General features: G+C 47.3%; 1 protein-coding gene across 5 annotated transcripts in view; it reads left to right on the top strand.

Moving 5' to 3' along the window:
* The window catches only part of TDRP (testis development related protein), a 129,249-nt gene that overhangs the window by 104,062 nt on the left and 6,504 nt on the right, over positions 1-18,683 (top strand). For 2 of the 5 annotated variants that reach the window (XM_082608408.1, XM_082608406.1), the window contains exon 1: positions 17,901-18,018. The exons of the other annotated variants lie outside the window; for them this stretch is intronic. The gene's annotated coding sequence lies outside the window, so the exon portion shown is untranslated. Of the gene's footprint in view, positions 1-17,900; positions 18,019-18,683 lie in introns of those variants that run through there. 5 annotated transcript variants of the gene reach the window in all.

The raw sequence follows: 18,683 nt of genomic DNA, 5'->3' as shown, positions 1-18,683 counted from the left end.
TTTTTTTTTTTTTTTTTTTTGCGCGATACGCGGGCCTCTCACTGGTGTGGCCTCTCCCGTTGCGGAGCACAGGCTCCAGATGCGCAGGCTCAGCAGCCATGGCTCACGGGCCCAGCCGCTCCGCGGCACGTGGGATCTTCCCAGACCAGGACACAAACCCGCGTCCCCTGCATCGGCAGGCAGACTCTCAACCACTGCGCCACCAGGGAAGCCCAGGGTACATATATCTTTTTGAGTTAGTGTTTTCACAGAAGTAGAATTGCTGTATCATGTGGTAGTTCTATTTAATTTTTTTTGTGGAATCTCTATACTGTTTTCCATAGTGGCTGCACCAATTTACATTCCCACCAACCGTGCAACACTTGTTATTGATATTTTTTGTGTTTTGGTAATAGCCATTCTCATAGGTGTGAGGTGGTATCTTACTGTGGTTTTAATTTGCATTTCCCTGATGATTAGTGATGTTGAGTATCTTTTCACATACCTGTTGGCCATCTGTATGTTTTCTTTGAAAAAGTGTTGAGATCCTCTGCCCATTTTTTAATTGGATTGTTTGCTTTTTTCTATTGAGTTATATGAGTTTTTTATATATTTTGGATATTAGCCCTTTATCAGATATATGATTTGTGAATATTTTCACCCATTCAGTAGATGACCTTTTCATTTTGTTGATGGTTTCCTTTTCTGTGCAGAAGCTTTTTTGTTTGATTTAGTCTGGCTTGTTTATTTTTGCTTTTGTTGTCTGTGCTTTTGGTAGAAAATCCAATAAGTCATCACTAAGACTGATGTCAAGGTGCTTACCCAGCTGTGTTTTCTTCCATGGTTTCCAGTCTCACACTCAAGTCTTTAATCCATTTTTAGTTAATTTTTGTGTACGGTGTAAGGTAATAGTCCAGTTTCATTCTTTTGCATGTATATGCTGTCCAGTTTTCCTAACACCATTTATAGAAGAGACTGTCCTATCCCCATTGTATATTCTTGGCTCCTTTGTTGTAAATTAACTGATCATGCATGCATGGATTTATTTCTGCCTTCTCTATTCTGTTCCATTGACCCATGTGTCTGTTTTTATGTCAATAACACGCTATTTTAATTACTGTAGCTTTATAACATAGTCTGAAATCAGGGAGCATGTTGCCTTCAGCTTTGTTCTTCTCAAGATTATTTTGGCTATTTGGGATCTTTTGTGGTTCCATACAAATTTTAGGATTGTTTGTTCTATATGTAAGTAAATCTGGGCACTACCCCCCCATTCCTGTTGCTTACTTTGTAACTTACTTATCGCCTCCTTGTTTCGTGTCCCACTGGATTATCTTTATGAGGTTCTGCCCCATGCCCCCCAATGTTGAGTGTTGTGCATTGCCCCTCAGGGAAGCCCTCCTCTGGGTGCACCCACATCGCCTGGGCTGCGGTGGGTTTGGCCGGCCAGCCTTCCTCTTGCCCTGACAGCATCCAGCTGTTAAACTCCACTGACTGCCAGCTGGCTACTCTATTATTTCCAGTAATACTCGGGGGCATAAATTGCTCTGCAGATGCATGCACTCTGACTGGCTCCTTTGAGGGAAGCATTTCTGAGGCCCAGGTTGATCATCACTCTGACCTCAAGGGGCCCCTTCTGGCTTCTCCTCCCCGCTTCTCTCCTGCAAGCTTGCTGCTCAGCTTAGCTGCACCTCAATTCTTTTCTTTTTTTCTCTCTCTTTTTTTTTTTTGCGGTATGTGGGCCTCTCACTGCTGTGGCCTTTCCTGTTGCAGAGCACAGGCTCCGGACATGCAGGCTCAGCAGCCATGGTTCACGGGCCTAGCCGCTCCGTGGCATGTAGGATCTTCCCAGACCGCGGCACGAACCTGTGTCCCCTGCATCGGCAGGCGGACTCTCAACCACTGCGCCACCAGGGAAGCCCCCAAGTCTTCTCTTGATTACCTTTCTCCACCACCCCCTGCTCTTGAGAGCACCTTCCCCTGTGCTGTGTCACAAATGAAGTTGGTGCCTTTGGGAGGAGTTCTTCCATGGCTCCAAAGCTCTTGCTGGCTCACAGCATCTCGTGTCCTGCTTTCCCCTGGCAGGGTCTCTGAGCCAGGGCTCTGGAGCTGGGGTGGAGACCACGACAAGCTTCTCTCTGAGTGGCATCCCACTCTAGGAGCTGAGCGCTCATGGGGGTGGGGAGCAGCCTGGGGTCTCCTGGTGTGTAGTAGCTGCCACTGCGTGAGCTGGACCAGGAGACCAGGGTCCAGGGTTTCCAGTGTTCCATACCCAGGGTGAGCCTCTGTCTGTTGAGTGGGGGCTGGATGGAAGGAGGGAGCCCTCACCTCTGGGGCCCACTCCTCGGGAGCCTCGGGATGAGAAATGCAGAAGCCCTGAACCCTGCCTGGGGCCTGGGGGAGAGCAGGCTCAGTGCTGCGGCTGCAGCTGGGGGCCCCAGGGGCCGTGGTCAGGTTCACATGCCACCGATGCTTGCTTGCCTTTTGTGCATTTTCTTAATTTCTGGATTTTCAAATATTTGTCGATTTTCTTGAGTAGATATTTCTTCATTTACTCTTCACCCTAAGGAGCATTTCCAGAGGCTTTTGATGGCTGTGGTTTTGTTTGTTTACACATTTCAGTAGTTTCACTGGGGAGTGGGTCCTGGTCTCTTCAGGCTGTGGCGGTGGAGGATGGTACTTGCTTTCATTTCTAAAGCCCCACTTCAGTAGGTGTTGCGTTGTGCGGGGGCAGGGTCAGCATGACCCACCCACCCCCAGTGCTGTCTCCGTTTCTCGTTTTGCTCATTTTCTTGGCGGAAGTCAAATCCGCCACCTCCTCTGCCTTCTAATAGGAAGCATTTGGTACAGAAGTGAGTGGAGGGTGGGAGTGCACGACGTAAAAGTCCTGTGTTGCTTTTGCTGTTTCTGGCGTTCTCCAGGCCTGTGTAGAGAGGGCACAGCAGCCGCCACGCTACAGCAACGTGGTGATTGCGGGCGCAGCTCTGCTGCGAGGCTGGACCCGTCGTTTACCGTCAGTTCAGGAGCCACTGTTTAAAATCAGCGTTTAGGATCAGTGCCGTTTAGCGAGTTATATGTCTCAAATAATTTTCAAAAGGAATGAGGGGTTGAGTTAAGGTGAGAGTTTTCTTCTTTTATCTATTGATTCTTATCTCTGGCTCTTACATATACGCGTCTACCTTTCAGTTTATTTTTGCAGGAGTAACTTAGAGTACTGCCGTGACTTATAAACACTAGCTCCCTTTGGTCTGATTTTTACATGTGTTTATTGGCATCTTTATGCAATTTGTAATTGCTCTGTTTTGACACTTAGAACAAGTTAGGCTCTTACTACTGTTTTTAGTAGTACGATTGCAAATATCTAAAATTTTAGAATAGCTGATGATTATGTGATTGTCACACGGTTAACGATGATTAGCTCCTCATCCCGCTGTGGGAGTGGAGAACGGAATCTAAATTTCTGGTAGGATTATGGGCTGTTCTGCCACTTCTGCCCCGGAAACCACGCATGTGACCACACGGGAGCCCGGGGGGAAGACGGGCACCGGGCCCTCCCTCAGCCTCTTCCCTTCCTGCTCTGCCCGCTGCTGGCGGCTCACGGGCGCCCCTCTCTGGCGGTGACTGCTGAACGGCCTCGAGGAGGCGGCCAGGCGGGCCTCTCCGAGGACAGAGGCCCGCGGCGTCAGGGCAGGAAGGGCCGGGACAGCGGCGGCGGTGGTGGTCCTGTCAGGGGCCGGAGGGAAGTGCAGACAGCCTGGTGCCCGCGTGTGAAGGTGGGGGGGCACTGACCTCGCCACACGAGGGAAGCGTGGGAACGGCTACCCTCCGGGCCAAGGAGACCTGGAGCTGAGACCACGTGCACTGGAGCCTGCCCCTCCTCCTGGGACCGTGGGCAGGGGGAGGGGGGCTGGCAGGAGGGCAGCATCCCCACCTGGGGCCTGGTTTCAGGTTTCTAGCTCTGCTGGCCCCCCTGCTCCCTGGCGAGGCCTCCTCCTTCCAGGCCTCTTCACTGGAGGGTGTGCACACTTCCTTGCGTGATTTCTGTGCTGCTATGCAGAAGGCTGGGCTTTGTGAATAATCATTTTTATTTTTTCTCAACCTAAGCCTCGTTGATGTGTTGGTTATCTGATGATACTGGATTTTGGCGGCTTTTTTATTCGCATTGTTGTGGTTGAAGAGGATATTCAAAGGTTGTTGGAAGTGGGTGGGAGCAGATGGAATTTTCCTTTGGCTTCTGGCAGCAGGTTAAGTTCATCCGTCTGAAATATTTCTAGCAAAAAAAATCCCCATATTTTGGATCTTGATTGGCAAAGTAATGGATTATGTTTCTTCACTGGAATTGCTTTTTCCAGTTTCTTATAAGCGTCTTTGTCTTAGGGTGATCAGGCTGCTCTAACTAAACGCCACAGACTGGGTGGCTTAAACAACAGAAATTCATTTCTCGCAGCTCTGATGAGGACCCCTTCCTGGCTGTAGGCTTCTTGCTGTGGAGGAAGGGCTGAGGAAGCTCTCGGGGTCTCTTTTCTAAGGGCACTAATCCACTAATCCCAGCATGAGGGCTCCACCCTCAGGCCCTGGTCGCCTCCCAAAGACCCCCCTCCTAATACCATCACGTCAGGGTTTAGGATTCCAACATGTGAATTTTGGGGGGAACCATACATTTAGACCATGGCCTTCCATGTGCTGACGAATAGCATTTCTCCCTCCTGAGGGCCCTTCGGCCCCGGAGTCTAACCAGAGGGCCTGCATAGTGAGCCTGTTATTAAAGCCGATTAGCACTTAGCGCCTGGGGTGCGTGGATTTGTACGGAACAGTTAACGCTCCTACTGGATTAGTCCTTTACAGCACTTGGCAAACCTGCTGCGCAGTTTGTACCAAGGAGGTACAACCGTTGTAGGGGGCAGTGTGTATGGGTTCTGGTTTCCCAGTTACGTAAGTACTCCACGTGTATTAATTAATGTTTGCTTTCATCAGGCCTACAAGATTATATGAAGGTTGTAATTTATACTGGTTACGTAAATTGAGTATTTAAGTAATCACTTAAGGCTAATTTTTATTTCGGGTAAATACTTTGTTAAAAAATTTGGTGTGGGAAGGAAAAATTCCCTTTTCCCCACTCTCTGAATCCTGCTCTAAATAAGTAATTACCACCATTAATATACAATTAGCCAGTTAGTTTTCAAATAGCTCTTTTAAAAAGGACATAAGGTGGAAGTTTCTCAGAATGGGAAATGATTAAAAATGCAGCTTAAAAGCTCTGAATGAATTTATTACGTTTGGTTCCGAAATGTGCAAAAGCCAAGAGCAGAGTTCTTTTGTCTTAACCATTGTCTGTGTCTGAATAGTTTTTGGTGTGTTAGAATTTAAACATTCCGAGATCTCCGTGTTCACTTCCTGAGATAGTAAAGCACAAAGAAGTCAGTGGACCGGGAGTGTGAACGGGTAGTGTGAACGGGTAGTGTGAACAGGTAGTGTTTGCAGGAGGGCCGAGTGCTGAGCTTCTCCTCCTGAGACGCTTGGCTGATAACAAGGTGGTGGCCAAGCGTGTGCAGATCCAGGGCACGTGCAGAGACCCGGGCCACCTCTGTGGGGACAGCGTCCACGGCCCTGTGCCTCCTGAAGGGATCTCATTTCACTCCTCATTTGGGGACATGTTTCTAGCTTCAGGACTTTTAATAACACTTCATGGCTGCACCCCAAGGCTAAACGAGCGAAAGACAACTGACGGAAAAGAAGGGCATGTTACGCAGAAGACGGCGTCTCGGGCAACAGGAAAGGCCGAGGGCTGCCGGCGGGGTGGGGGCGGGGGCACAGAGCTGCCGGGAGCTGTTTAATGACAGAAGATCCGAGTCATTTCAGGCCACGAGTCCTCCCCTTCTCTCTGGCTGTAGAAGAGAAGGCTGGCCTGACCGGGTCCTGTGTCTCCTGAGCTGAAGACCTGGTCACATGACCAAGCTTCTCCCATATACTCAGGCTTCCCTAGTCAGAGAAGATCCTGTTTTCTTTTGTTCTGCCCATTTTCCTACTAGGTTGTTTTTGATTTTTTTTGTTTGTTTGTTTTATAAAACTCTTTATATTGAGGACTTTGGATTTTTATCATTAAACATCCAAAAACTTTTGCAATCTTTCCTAGAAAAATAGCTTTTTTGTTTTTCAAATTCGGAAAGAACTGTAAAGTTTATAATTAAATAAAAGAAGCAGTACCCATTTCTCCCCTTCCCATGATGAATTCTGGTCTCAGAAGTTACCCCTTTTAATGTTGAAGCTATCTCTCAAGATACCTGCCTGCAGGTTTCCAAGCTCAGTGCTTATCCTATGTCGCAGAGAGATTCTGTAGAATGCGGCCTCTGTAGAGACTGGCCCCTGTGTGTATAAACTGTTTGCTCTTTGCTTCTGGGTTTCAGAGGGAAGCACTTTTCAGAGCAGTCTTTTCTGCAGCATTTGGGAGACGTTTCCCACGGGCACGGGGTTGAGATGTGTTTTATTTGACCTGTTACCTACGGGGCAGAATCCCATGTGCCCTCAGTGGCCTCTGCTGCGGGTCACACGTTTTCCGACCCCTGAGAATGCATTGCTACACATGTTCCTCTCCGCAGCATCTGGGAGGCATGGTCCCCCCGGCGGGGAGCTCTGTTCTGAACTGGGGGCTGCTGCTGTGGCCACTGCATGTCTGGCTTTGATGCTGGAAAACCCTCAGCCGTGCTCTTGCTTTTCCTCACGAAACCCATCTCAGCTGGGTAGCACTCTGACTCTGGCTGAGCTCTGCCCTGCGTCGGTTTCTACCTGGCGACTTGCCCCGTCGCACTGAGGTCTCCTCCTCCCAGAAGACTCAGGATCTGTTTGGTAACACGTCGCACTCTTTCTGTCCACCGTCTGCCTTTTAGTTTCCTGGGGCCTCCTCCCGCCTCGGCCCCCGCCAGCCAGCCCTTCAGGGATGCCCTGTTCCCTGCTCTCTCCGACTAGGACACATGGTCTGCAGCTGTAGCTGTACTAAAGGGGACACGTTGAGTCTCCTGTCTACCTGCCACCCAGTTCTCCAGTTCACAGCTTTTGCTCTTCCCTCTAGAGACCCTGTCTGCATGTAACACACGTAAACACAGAAGGACGTCAGTACTCACTTGCATGCCCAGATGTCCTAAGTACAGAGTGTGTGTGTCCCCAGATCTGTACGGGCAGCCGGTCGCACCGCTGGCATCTTGCTGGTGGGTTGGTGTTAGTCCCTGTGGCCCCTTCTGCCCCCAGGTGTGGATGCACCGTGTCTGCCTAATGAGGCCTCAGCAGACAGGCGTTCGGGTCGCCCCCTCGGGACTCTGCAGTGTATTTTCCTGCTCAGAGATGCACTTTGCTCTGAGTCACGAACCTCTCTCTTTTCTTCCATTAGCATGAATAATTTAGTTGACCGTCAAATGATTAGGGGATTTAAAAGATTTAAACATTGTTGAACAAGTGACCAAACAAACCAAGTAACCACAGTTGAATTGGTGGTTGATCAGGAACAGTTTTCATACTTTAGACACTGCTACGTGCGTTTGTTACCATCGGCGAACGCGGTTGTAACATTGCACACTCCAGAACAAGTGCACGTCCCCACCAAGGAGCATTTCCACAGCAGACCGTTGTACAGAATGTAGCTTCCAGAGCAAGCCACGTGAAGCCTTAGCTGTTTCTCTACTTAGTCCAAGGAGTTTGTGTAGAGTTCTTCGGTGAGCGCCATCCCGACAGATTAAAACTGTCAGCCGGCTGGATGCAGAGCCCCCGGCCGTGGAGTGGCTGCCTCTGGTCGGGTTCAGTCCAGGCAACGGAAGGCCCTCGGCTCACCCCAGCCGTCCCTAAAGCTCAGGGCACTAGTGGGGGAGCCGCGGTGTCCCTGCGTTGGGCAGAGGGAAAGCACGGGGACACAGTCAAGCGGGCACGCCTGCCTCACTTTACCCGGGACGGGGACGGGGACGGGGAGGGCGTGGGCGCCCTGTTACCCACAGGTCCTCAGCAGGTGTCGTCCTGCTCCGGGTCTGAAGAGTGTGCCTGGAGTGTGTGTGTCATCTGAAGGGTTTTTTAAATTGAGAAGCAGGTGATGTACGATATTATATGAGTTACAGGTGTGCCACACAGTGGTCTAGTTGTTAAAGGTTATACTCCATGTATAGTCATCATGAAATACTGGCTGCATTCCCTGTGCTGCACAGCGTCTGACGGGCAGGGCTGAGGGCCAGGCGTCCCCTCGGCCTCACGCCGGCCCCGGTCCCCCTGGTCCCCCTTCACCCCAGTGGCCGCTCCCACGCCCTCCCTCCCGTTTCTGTCTCTGCCATCAGCGGCGGGACCACCTTCTTCTCAGACCCCTTCACCTCGTGCATCTGTGAGCCTGTGAAGGCCCCGTAGCGATTCTCCCGGAGCCGGAGAGCTCTCGTGCGGCGACGGGGCCTGGGATTTGGTTTCACAGCATGACCTAGAGGCCTGGACTGGGTTGTGAAATCAGTTTCCTCCAGGATTACCAGTTTCTCAATAAATTCAGTGTTTAAACATAAAGTGATTGTGAGTTCTAAAGTTTAGAAGGGTTAGGAAATGAGGCTTTTTTAATGACATTTTATTCGGAACCTCGGCCGTCGCTGTCCTTTGGGACACACCAGACTGAGCCCCTTCCCGTGCTGGGTACTGAGGGCAGGGCCTCAGCCCCAGTTTGTGGCTTGGAAGTCATGCCCACAGCACCCACTGCCTCCAGAGTCCCCGGGCAGAGTTGAGGTGCTCAGGGGGGGCTCCCGCCTGGCCCCAAGCCACCCCACACTGCCCACCCTGAGTACTTTTCCCTCCAAAGCAGCTTCCTGGCACGGATCCGAGCCCTTCCCGGGGCAGAGTGGTGGCCCTCGGTCTGCCGACAGGATGACTGCGGAGTTGGGCTCTGCTCTGGCACAGCGCGTGGCCCCAGGCTTCAGGCGGCCGGCCCTGTGCGTTGACCGCTCTGATCCACGCGAGGAAACGCACTCCCGGGCGGGTGACTGTGGGGCGACAGCGCTGCAGTAACGTCACCTGGTGCAGACGACCGTGACACTGAAGCTGCACTCCGCCCCTGCGGGGTGACAGCAGTGTTTTCCTGATAGAAGAGTGGGATGCCTGACCTAAGGAAGAGGAACAGGTGTTTCCTGATGTTTGACCTTAAATACCGTTAAAAAATAATTGCTTTTATTAAAGCATTCACATGCCATGGGATCTGGACTGGACCAGTACCCTCAGGTTACGTGGCACCCACAGAACCCACCAGAGCACTATGTTGTATTCTTCCTCATCATCCCTTGCCTTCGTTTCTGATTTTCAGGGATATCTTGGCAGCATATTTCCTTGGCCCTCATCACTGAAATGGCGCATCTCATTTATCACCGTGCAGTTTTCATGTAATTTTTCTTGCTCAGGTAAAGTGTGTGTTTTGATCCTCTTTTGGACCAAGAGTTGCCCTGGCAGCCTGGGGGCAGGTAGCTAATGCTTTCTCACAGTGCACGTATAATCAGACACTTCTAATAACTCGGTTACACACTTTGCCAGAAAAATTTGAGATGAGAAACTTGCATCTGTCACTTTTGGGTAATTAAAGCACTTAAAGCTTTATATTTGAGGAAAAACAAGAGTAAATGCAAATGGTACTATATTTTGGTCTTTAACTTTGGGACATTTTGTTCAATTTTTTTTTTTTTTTTTGCGGTACGCGGGCCTCTCACTGTTGGGGCCTCTCCCGTTGCGGAGCACGGGCTCTGGACGCGCAGGCTCAGTGGCCATGGCTCACGGGCCCAGCCACTGCACGGCATGTGGGATCTTCCCGGACCGGGGCATGAACCCGCGTCCCCTGCATCGGCAGGCGGACTCTCAACCACTGCGCCACCAGGGGAGCCCTGTTCGATATTTTAAGATTACAAACTGTGAGACTGAGTTGGCAGGATGGCAGCTTAGACTGTTTAACTTGGTCAGATAAGGCTCTATTTTCCAGATCCAAAGAGACGAAGTTCACAGGTCTAGTTAGTTTGCTTTTTTCCAGTTTTAGGAGATATAGCTGACACACAGCACTGAATAACTTTCAGATGTACAGCATAGTGACGACTTATATATATTTCGAAATGAGGACAACAATAAATTTAGTTAACATCCATGGTCTCATAGATACAAAACAAGGAAACATTATTTTCCTTGTGATGAGCTCTTAACAGCTTTCTCTTAGCTTTCGAATGCACATTACAGCATTGCCGTCCGTGTCACCACGCTGCACACGGCCGGTACTTGTTTATCTTATAACTGTAAGTTTGTGCCGTTTGACCACCTTCCCCCGATTCCACCCACTCTCCTCTGGTAACCACAAGTTAATTTTTTTTCAAGATTCCATGGATAACTGAGACCATGTGGCATTTGTCTTTCTCTGTCTCGCTTATTTTCCATCGCATAGTGTCCTCAGGTCCATCCATGCTGTCACAAAAGGCAGGATTTTATTTTATTTTTTTTAGGGCTCAGTAATGTTCCACTGTATATATGCCACATGTTATCCATTCATCTGCCGACGGACACTTAGGTTGTTTCCATAGCTTGGCTGTTGTGAATAGTGCTGCTGTGAACATGGGGTACATGTATCTTTTTGAGTTAGTATTTTTGTTTCCTTTAGATCAACACCCAGAAGTGGGACTGCTGGGTCATACGGTAGTTTTCACTTTTAATTTTTTTTTTTTTTTTTTTTTTTTGCGGTATGCGGGCCTCTCACTGTTGTGGCCTCTCCCGTTGCGGAGCACAGGCTCCGGACGCGCAGGCCCAGCGGCCATGGCTCACGGGCCCAGCCGCTCCGCGGTATATGGGATCCTCCCAGACCGGGGCACGAACCCGTATCCCCTGCATCGGCAGGCGGACTCTCAACCACTGCGCCACCAGGGAGGCCCCACTTTTAATATTTTTGAGGAACCTCCACACTGTTCTCCACAGTGGCTGCACCAATCTGCATTCCCACCAGCAGTGCCTGAGGGCTCCCTTTTCTCCACACCCTCACCAACACTTGTTACTTCTTGTCTGATGATGGCCATTCTGACAGGTGTGAGGAGATATCTCCTCATGGTTCTGCTTTGCATTTCCCTGATGATTAGAGATGTTGAGGACCTTTTCATGTACCTATTGGCTACCTGTATGTCTTCTTTTGAAAATGTTCTAGTCAGATCCTCTGCCCATTTCTACACCATATTGTTTGCTTTTTGTTGTTGTTATTGAGTTGTATGAGTTCTTCAAATATTTTGGATATTATCAGGTATACAGTTTGCAAATATTTTTTCTCATTCTGTAGGTTGTCTTTTCACTTTGTTGATGGTTCTTTTTGCTGTGCAGAAGCTTATTTGTTTGATGTCATCCCACTTGTTTATTTTTTATTTTGTTGCTTGTGCTTTAGTGGTGATTTCCCCAAAAAATCATTGCCAAGACCTATGTCAAAGAGCTTTATTTTCGGGCTTCCCTGGTGGCGCAGTGGTTGAGAGTCCGCCTGCCGATGCAGGGGATACGGGTTCGTGCCCCGGTCTGGGAGGATCCCATATGCCGCGGAGCGGCTGGGCCCGTGAGCCATGGCCGCTGAGCCTGCGCATACGGAGCCTGTGCTCTGCGACGGGAGGGGCCACAACAGTGAGAGGCCCGCGTATAGCAAAAAAAAAAAAAAAAAAAAAAGAGCTTTATTTTCTTATGTTTTCTTTTAGGAGTTTTATGGTTTCCTGTCTTACATTTAAGTCTTTAATCTATTTCAAGTTAATTTCTGTGAATGGTGTAAGATAGGGGTCCAATTTCATTCTTCTGCATGTATGTGGCTGTCTGGCTTTCCCATGACCATTTATTGAAGGGACTGTCTTTTCTCCATTGAATATTCTTGGCTCCCTTGTCAAGTATTAGTTGACTGTATATGCATGGGTATATTTCTGGGCTCTCAGTTCTGTTCCATTGATCTTTGTGTCGGTTTTTATGCCAGTACCATACTGTTTTGATGACTATAGCTTTATAGTATAGCTTGAAATCAAGAAGTGTGATGCCTTTTGCTTTGTTCTTCTTTCTCAGGATTACTTTAGCTATTCAAGGTCTTTTATGGTTCCATACACATTTTAGGATTGTTTCTGTTTTTTCCACTTCTGTAAAAAATGCCATTAGAATCTCAATAGGGATTGCATTGAATCTAGAGATGGCTTTGGGTAGTATGGACATTTTAACAATATTAATTCCTCCAACCCATGAACATGGGATACCTTCCCATTTACTTGTATCTTTTTCATCAATGTCTTGTAGTCTTCAGTGTAGAGATCTTTGACTTCCTTGGTTAAATTTATTCCTAAGTATTTTATGTTTTAGATGCCATTGTAAATGGTATCATTTTTTTTTTTTTTTTTCTTTTTGCGGTATGCGGGCCTCTCACTGTTGTGACCTCTCCCGTTGCGGAGCACAGGCTCCGGATGCGCAGGCCCAGCGGCCATGGCTCACGGGCCCAGCCGCTCCGCGGCATATGGGATCCTCCCAGACCGGGGCACGAACCCGTATCCCCTGCATCGGCAGGCGGACTCTCAACCACTGCGCCACCAGGGAGGCCCAATGGTATCATTTTATTTCTTTTTCACATAATTTATTGTTAGCTTGTAGAAATGGTACCAATTTTTGAATGTTAATGTTTAAAATTTATTTATTTATCTGTTTTGGGCTGTGTTGGGTCTTTGTTGTTGTGCACAGGCGTTCTCTAGTTGAGGTGAGCGGGGGCTACTCTTCGCTGCGGTGCGTGGGCTTCTCATTGCAGTGGCTTCTCTTGTTGCGGAGCACGGGCTCTAGGCATGTGGGCTTTGGTAGTTGTGGCACGAGGGCTCAGTAGTTATAGCGTGCAGGCTCAGTAGTTGTGGCGCATGGGCTTAGTTGCTCTGTGGCATGTGGGATCTTCCCAGACCAGGGCTCAAACCCGTGTCCCCTGCACTGGCAGGCACATTATTAACCACTGCGCCACCAGGGAAGTCCTGAATGTTAATTTTGTAACCTGCAGCTTTATTGACTTCATTGATTAGTTCTAACAGGGTTTTTTTGGTGGAGTCATTAGGATTTTCTGTATATAAAATCATGGATTCTGAAAATAGAAACAGTTTTCCTTTTTCCTTTCCAATTCTGATACTCTCTATTTATTTCTCTGGCCTGACTGCTCTGGCTAGGACTTCCAGTAAGTACTGTGTTGAATAAGAGTGGTGAGAGTGGACATCCTTGTCTTGTTCCTGATATTAGGGGAAAAGTTTTCAACCTTTCATCATTGAGTATGATGTTAGCTGTGGGCTTTTAATCTGTAGTCTTTATTATGCTGAGGTATGTTCCTTCCATACTTAAGAGTTTTTATCATGAATGTTGAAAATTTTGTCAAATGCCTTTTCTGCATCTACTGAGATGGTATTTCTTTTCTTTCCTTCTATTAATGTGATGTATCACACTTATTTGATTTGTGTGTTTCAACCATCTTTGCATCCCAGGGAAATCCCACTTGATCATGGTGAATGATCCTTTTAATGTGCTGCTGAATTTGGTTCGCTAGTATTGAGAATTTTTGCATCTGTATTCATCAGGAAAATTGGCCTGCCTATAATTTTTCTTTTCTTGCACTGTTCTTTTCTGACTTTGATATCAGGGTAATTCTGGCCTTGAAAAATGAGTTTACAAGTGTTCCTTCCTCTCTGACTTTCTGGAAGAGTTTGAGAAGAATTAATGTTAATTCTTCTTTAAATGTTTGATAAAATTCACCAGTGAAGCTGTCTGGTCCTGGACTTCTCTTCATTGGGAGATTTTTTAAATTACTGATTTAATTCCCGTACTAGTAAATGGTCTGTTCAGATTTTATATTTCTTCTTATTCAGTCTCAGTAGGTTATATGTTTCTGAGAATCTTTCCATTTCATCTTGTTGTCCAGTTTGTTGGCATGTAACTGTTCATAGTATTCTCTTATGGTTGTTTGTTTTTCTGTGATGAGTTGTAACTTCATAGTAGCTTCTTATGATCCTTATATTTATGTGGTATCAATTGTAATGTTTCTTTCATTTAGAATTTTGTTGATTTTGGTTCTGTTTTCCCTGGTGAGTCTAGCTAAAGGTTTGTCAATTTTGTTTATGTTTTCAAAGAACCAACTCTTAGTTTTGTAAATCTTTCTATCATTTTCTTGTTCTCTATTTCATTTATTTCTTTTTATCATTTTCTTTATTCTACTAACTTTGGGCTCAGTTCGTTCCTTTTTTTCTACTTCCCTGAAGCACAGAGTTATGTTATTCGGGATCTTCCTTGTTTCTGTGTGAACTTGTCTCTTAGAACGGCTTTCATTGCATCTGTAAGTTTTAGTATGGTGTGTTTCCATTTTTGTTTGTCTCAGGCTAACAGTTTTATTTCCCCTTTAATATCTTCTTTGACCTGTGGGTTGTTCAGGAGAGCCTTGTTTAGTCTCCATGTATTCATGCAGTTTCCAGTTTTCCTCCTCTTACTGATGGTATATGTTGGGGTCAGAGAAGATACTTACCATGCTTTCAGCCTTCTTGAATTTGCTCAGACTTGTTTTGTGGCCTAACATATGGTCATAGAAAACGTTCCATGTGTGCTTAAAAGAATGTGTATTTTGCTGTCATGCTATATAGAATGTTCTGCATGTGTCTGTTAGGTTCATTTCATCTATAGTGTTGTTCAGACTCACTGTTTCCATATTGATTCTCTGTCTGGATGATCTATATCCATTGTTGAGAATGGGGTATTAACTTCCCCAGCTATTACTGTATTGCAGTTTATTTCTCTTTTTAGCTCTGTTAGTTTTGTTTTGCTTTTTTGGCCACACTGCGTGACTTGTGGGGTCTTAGTTCCCCAACCAGGGATCAAACCCAGGCCCTTAGCAGTGAAAGAGCTGAGTTGAACCACTGGACTGCCAGGGAATTCCCTTAGGTCTGTTAGTTTTTATTTTATACGTTTATGTGCTCCAATGTTGGGTACTTAAATATTAATTGTATCTTCTTGATGGACTGACCCCTTTATCATTATATAATGGCCTTCTTTGTCCCTGTTTGGTAAAGTCTATTTTGTCTTGAAGTATCTTTTTCCACCATCCATTCACTCTCAGCCTATGTGTGTCTTTAAGGCTAAAGTGAGTCTCTTTGTAGGAAGCATATTGTTGGGTCTTGTTTTTTTAATCCATTCAGTCATTTTGTGCCTTTTGATTGGAAACTTTAGTGCATTTATATTTAATTATTGATAGGCAAGACACTTTGTTAATTTCTTTCTGGCTATGTCATAGATCCATTGTTCCTTGTTTTTTGGCTGCCTTGGGTCTTTGTCGCTGCGCGCAGGCTTCCTCTAGTTGCGGCGAGTGGGGACTGCTCTTCGTTGTGGTGCTCGGGCTTCTCATTGCAGTGGCTTCTCTTGTTGCGGAGCATGGGCTCTAGGCACACGGGCTTCAGTAGTTGCAGCACGCAGGCCCTAAAGCATGCAGCGTTTAGTAGTTGTGGCACACGGGCTTCAGCAGTTGTGGCTCGCGGGCTCTAGAGCACAGTAGTTGTGGTGCACGAGCTTAGTTGCTCCGTGGCATGTGGGATCTTCCCAGACCAGGGATCGAACCTGTGTCCCCTGCATTGGCAGGCAGTATTTAACTTCTATTTCTTTTCCCCCTCACATTTTAGGTTACTGATATTATAGTTTACATATTTTTATGTTGTATATCCAAGGACAGATTATTGTAGTTATGATTATTTTTAGTACTTTTTTCCTACGTTTAGAGTTGTGATTTGTTTGTTTGTTTGTTTTGGCGGTACACAGGCCTCTCACTGTTGTGGCCTCTCCCGTTGCGGAGCACAGGCTACGGATGTGCAGGCTCAGCGGCCATGGCTCACAGTCCCAGCCGCTCCGTGGCATGTGGGATCCTCCTGGACCGGGGCACGAACCCATGTCCCCTGCATCGGCAGGCAGACTCTTAACCACTGCGCCACCAGGGAAGCCCTAGAGTTGTGATTTATGCACCACCATTATTACCATATTACAGACTCTAACTCTGACTGTAAATTTACCTGTACTAGTGAGGTTTACACTACCTTCATATGTCTTTATATTAATTAGATTCCTTTTATTTTGCTGATGAGCTCCCTCAGCTTTTGTTTGTTTGGCAGAGTCCTTATCTCTCCTTATTTCTGAAGGACAGTTTTGCTGGTATAGAAATCTTAGTTGACAGTTTTTTCTTTTAATATTTTATAACATTTTATAATGTATGTTAATTATAATTCAATAAATAAAGTAAAAATTTTAATAATTAAAAAATATTTTGAATATATCATCCCATCCTCTCCTGGCCTGAAAAGTTTCTCTTAGAAATCTATCCATAGTTTTATTGGGGGAGGGTAGTGGGTTCCCTTGTATGTAACTTGTCTCTTTTCTCTTGCTGCTTTCAAAACTGTTTCTTTGTCTTTGACTTTTAACAATTTAATTGTGTGTCTCAATGTAGATGTATTTGGGTTCAACCTATTTGGAGTCCTTTGGGTTTCATGGATCTGGATATCCATTTCTCTCCCCAGGCTTGAGACATTTTCAGCCATTATTGCTTTAAATATACTTTCTGTCCCTTTATCTTCTCCTGGAATTCCTGTAATGTGGATATTGTTATTTCTGACTGTGTTCCACAAGTCCCTCTGGCTTCCTTCATTCTTTCTTTTTTTTTTTGCTCCTCTGACTGGATAATTTCAGCTGTCCTGTCTTCCAGGTCACAGATCGTTTCAATTGTTTCTCTGTATTGTGAAGGCTAGTTTTGAAGCTCTCTATTGAAATTTTTCAGTTCAGTGAGTGTTTTTCAGTTCCAAGATTTCTGGTGTGTGGTTTTGTTTTTGTTTTTGATGGTGTCTACTTCTTTGTTGAACTTCCTGTTTTGTTCATGTGTTGTTTTCCTAATTTCATTTAGTTGTCTGTGTTATTGTGGTTCACTAAACTTCTTTAATAGGGTTATTCTGAATTCTTTGATAGTTCATAGATATCACATTTCTTTAGGGTCAGTTATTGGAGCTTTATTAGTTCCCTTTGGTGGTGTGACATTTACCTGCTGTTGTGATGCTTGATTCCTTACGTTGTTTTCTGCGCTTTTGAGTGAGTGGGTTCCTCTTCCAGACCTTATAGATTCTCTGCTAGAGACAGTTCTTGAGCAGCTTAGTTTGTGTTTCTGGACCTGTCAGCTGCTAACGTGCTTAGGCAGATGGGGCTTGCTATGCATGTTTACTTTGGGGCAAGGCCACTGTCTGAGCCCTGGGCCCTGAGGTCGTGTTGGGTGGGGTGGGGGGGTTTGCTGCTGGCTGACAGCATTCAGACAGGTTGGCTGGCTTGGCTCTTTTTCCAAGTTGAGACTGTAAGAGGGACTGCAGGGGCCTGGGTTCTCCGGTTAGGCTCCACAAACAGCCAGGATGGGACGCTATCCTCAGCAGTAGAGGGGGCTGTGCGTTAGCTTCTGTGCCCTGGTGGGGCAGCAGGGTGGGCCTCAGGGTCTGCCCAGCTCCGTGTTTGGGATCCCAAGTCAGACTGGACTGTGCCTGAATTCCCCGGCTAGACGGGGCCACTGGTTTTGCTCTGCAGAAGGGAAAAACTTCGGGCTGTGCCCTCCACTCAGCTGCCACTGTAAGCAGGGCTGCTGGATAGACAGCACAGCCTCCTGTGTGCTCTGCTCAGGGCCCCTGGTCAGGTGGGCTGAAGACTGTACTCAGCCGTGGGCGGGAGGTGGGTTAGTGTCCCCTCCCAGGGGCAGCAGGTGGTAAGGCTCTCTGTGGTCTTGACTCAAGCTGACCCACGCCCCGAGTTCCCTTGTTGGATGTTGCTGCTGGCTTTGCTTTGTGGGTGATCAGCTCTGCCTGTTGGGACTCTGGTTGGCAAGGCTGGGAGCTTTACTCAGCCGTGGGCAGTGCGGTGAATTCCCTTTCTGCCCAGGCAGAGCGGGAGGCCCGGAGAACCCCGTCGGGCTTTGTGCTCACGCAGGGCAGTAGACGAGGTGTGACGAGACCCTCCTGCTAAATTGCTCCAACAGAACAAGTTTTGGTAAGTTACAGATGACAACTTTCTAGGATTTCATAGATGTTCCTCCCACGGGGCGTGAAGTACTTTTTTCAACTGAGTTATGGGCACAGGGAAAAGTAATTCTTCCTTGTTCGGAGCTGAAATTCATTTTCTCATCTCTTTTGGACAGCTTCTTGGGTACCGCTCAGAGCTTCATAGCGTATCATGTTCGTCTTTATTTTGGGGCCGTCCCTTTCCCCCTGGCCCTCTTGTCACTTATAAAGAATTTTTTTACCCCTGGCCCTTCTGACTGCAAGAAGCATTTGAGTTTGTCACCTCTGCCCTCTGAGGATGGAAACTTCCTCACCCCACACTGCGAATGGCACTTGCACTCCACACAGCCCACGGTTCCAGTTGAGCTCAGGAGCACTTCCACGTCCACAGGCACCCTTCATGTGGTGCTTGTGGAAGGAAGCCTCCCTGAGATCAGGGGCAGAGCCCTTGGGCTGGGACCTGCTGGGTGGCTGCAGTCATGTCTGTGGGTGACATCCCCGTGTCCCTCTCAGGGTGCGGTTCTGGTGTAAACGTGGGCACTGCAGGCAGAGCAGGTTTGTCCGTGAAGGAGCGGTCTGGCTTTGACACATTCTTTTGGGATCGTTAAGCCCAGTGGGATGGCCGTGCTCCTGTAGGATGTGCCTGGCCCAGGG

Source organism: Mesoplodon mirus (genome assembly GCF_964341445.2).
Source record: "Mesoplodon mirus genome assembly, chromosome: 20".
Taxonomy (NCBI): Eukaryota; Metazoa; Chordata; class Mammalia; order Artiodactyla; family Ziphiidae; genus Mesoplodon; species Mesoplodon mirus.
This window is presented reverse-complemented; position numbering and strand designations above follow the sequence as displayed.